Here is a 3,255-nt window from a genome sequence, read left to right as displayed (position 1 = left end):
TTAGTGATTTGGTTTTATTTCTTTGGGATTCATTAATGGAAATTCATGAGATGAGACACTAGATACAAGGAAGGAGTTGCGTGTACCTGAAGGATATTAAAAGTATGTCAAGCAAATAATAAATTCCAGTGTCAATTTCCTCTCTCTTGAAAACAGTAGAAAGTGATAGTACCATTAATGCCAGGAAATTAAGGCATCCTCAAATCATCATAGCAAAAATACCATCATAGCAAAAATAATCCTTCCCTGGTTCTCTGAGAGTGTATGTATGTATTTTTAACTTTTCTGATTTATTATTATTATTAATATTCTCTAGTGTCAGACAGCCAAAGGTCAAGTCTCTGCTGCATTTATGTGGCTTTGGGAGTAGTATTTCATCTCCTATGACTGCTTCCTCATCTATAAATTGGGCATAATAATAGTACTTTCCTCATGGGATTATAAGGATTAAATGAGATGAGAAGGTACATTAAGATGCATAGGATATTCTCTAGTGCATAATGATCACCTCAAAAAATTCGACTATTAGTAAATAAGATCAATTTTTATCTTCGAGTTGAAGATACAGAATCACTGTACAAAATGACTTAAATCCTGTCGCCCCTTCCACTTCTCACCACCAGCTCAAGAAATGGAAGAACTGAAAGGTCAGTCTGTACATCTCTTTTTCTCCATTCTTCCCAGTCCTCAGCTATTGTTGCCTTTTTTTTTTTTTAAGATTAATTGTATTTATCTATTTATTTTTCATTTGCTATAGAGCACATGTGCTCACAAGGGAGAGACAGAGGGAGGGAAAGTGAAAAAGCAAGCTGCTAGGTCCAGGACTCCTATGGTGGTAGGCCATGCCGGCGGCCAGTGCCCTAACCACCACGCCCCCTGCTGGCCCCCAGCTGTCGTTTCTTTACATTCACTCGTGAAGCTCTAAGCCTTCTGTCTATATTATAACTTAAATCCAAGTTTTTTTTTTCTTTCTCCTTTTTTCTTTAATGAATCCCCTTGGATTCATTGTTTAAAATTTATCAATTTTTATAAATCTTGGGACAAGCCTGCATTTGGGGAGGCAGTGTTTTAAGTGCAGCATTATATGAACTATGTAAGATTTCAAAAAGTTCTTGGAAACTGGAATTAAAGTACAAATTCATCTTGGTGCAGAAAATTTGAAATCTATTGTTTCTTCATAATTCGTGTTTTCCATGAGCTTTTTCTTTTTTTTTTTTTGGAGAGATTTTCACTGTAGGGTGCGTGCGCTCGCCAGACAGACAGAGAGAGACATAGAGACAGAAAGCGAGAAATCACCCCCCAGGGGGGATGGTCACGCCGCAATCCCTTCTCCTCCATTCTCCTCTCGGGATCTTGGGCACGCACGCACACGCGCCCGGCGTGAGTTTTAAGCCACCGGGTCCGGGACACGAACCGCGGTCGACTACGTGGGAGTCCAGCGACATAGCCATTACGCTAACTGCTGGTTCCCCCTCCATGAGCTTTTTGAAGATCCTTTGTATGGTCAAATAAATGACAACCTCCCTCCTCCAGGCAGGTACACCTGTTCTTCCCTTCCTCGTGGCAAGACAACGCCTGAGAATAAGAAACGTATGTGAGAACGGACCATTCTTATGTCATTCTCCTTGCGCACCAGCTTCCACTGTGCCTATTCAACTAACAATTTCAAGAAGTCTAAGAAACAAGCCCTACCCCCACGTATTTGACACCCAAAGTTGGCATTTCCGTATTAAGAGTCAAAGACCCACATTGTTCTGTGAGATTTACAGAGCTTTTCTATTACTACTGGCCCTTTCTTTTTTTTCCCTTTAAAAACATTGTTTTAATCAAGATCTGCTCATGCTTTTAATAACCCTCTCCCCCATAGACTGAAATGCCCTGGTCAAACCGCCCATGTCCCAATTACCCTACAAAATCCAAGAATACTTCTTTTCGGACAGCTATTTGGATAACAGTTTCAGCCCAGTGAACTTGCAGGCAGCAACCCACAACTTTAGTTCTCTGATAGCCTCCTTTCTCCCTTACGTAGAGTTACTCATGAAATGCCTATAAAAGGGGGCTAGCAGCTGGCATGGTGGTTAAGGCACTGGATTCCCACCTGGTTGACGGCAGTTCAAGTCCTGGACCTGGCGACTTGCTTTCTCACTTTCCCTCTCTCTCTCTCTCTGACCAAACAAATAATAATAATAGATAAATAGATCTTTTCTTTTAATCCCTACTAAAGAATAAAGCTACCAGCAGTGTGTTTTCTTCTCCATGGATATAGCTGGGCGGTACTCCATTGTGAGTCGTCCCAGTATCTTACCGGCCCCACAGAGACGGGCCTGAGAGTCAGCGTCTGGCTCGTGTGTGTGGTAGTATCAAGCTCACCGAGGAGACAGTGCTATAAAAAATGTGTGAAGAAACCCGTAGGTTTTGACTGAGAAGTTTTAGTCAAGCACTGGCCTTCAGAAAACAGTGCCACTTAGATCCCAATCCAGGTGCCGTGAGGGTCGCCTGGTGAGAACTCGGCTGGGAGGACAGACCAGGGGAAGAGTAAGGCAAAGACGAGGAAGGGCAGGGCTGGATGACGGGGTGATGGGATGAAGCAGGACGGAAGTACGGGCTAATGAGAGAGAGAGGAGAGACGCCAGAGATTTATGTAACATCTTAAGGAGAAGACAGGCAGGGACGGTTCTGCAGCCCACATGCATCTGCTCTGGAGTCTGAAAATTACTCTGAAGGGTTTTTTATTTTTTATCAGCCCCTCGGCCTGATGTGTCACAAAGCTCTGGCTCCGGTCTCACGCAGGTCACAGGAGCCAGTACCTCCTGTGTACCCAGGGAGCGGGAAGCCCTCCAATATTTAGGAAGCACTCAAATATTTGTGGACCGAAGAAAGTTGCTGGGAAAAGGGAGCTGGGGGCAAGTCATGACAATCTTTTCGCCCATACACCAGAATCTATTTAGACCGGCCCGGTAAGCGAGCCCGCAAAAGCTCGTGCCGGCCGGCTCCTCCCCCTCGTGGGGTGTTGGCTTCCTCGCATGTGAAGATATCCTGGATTTCCCTTCTTTCTCCACCACTTTTAAACAGAGTAGGAAATCGAGCTGGTGGCAAGAGAGGATGGTCAGGGAAATGTGTGTGTGTCTGTCTGTCTGTGGATATGAAGTCTAAAGAGTCTGAAAGCCTGCATTCTCCTCCTTTTAGCCACTAACTCTTTGTGGACATGTGGGCAAGTCAGCTGACTCCCCACAGTTTCCTCATTTTCCCAGCAGG

This window comes from Tupaia chinensis, unplaced genomic scaffold (genome assembly GCF_000334495.1).
Source record: "Tupaia chinensis unplaced genomic scaffold, TupChi_1.0 Scaffold145814_1, whole genome shotgun sequence".
In the NCBI taxonomy this organism is placed as follows: domain Eukaryota; kingdom Metazoa; phylum Chordata; class Mammalia; order Scandentia; family Tupaiidae; genus Tupaia; species Tupaia belangeri.
Note: the sequence above shows the minus strand (reverse complement) of the source record.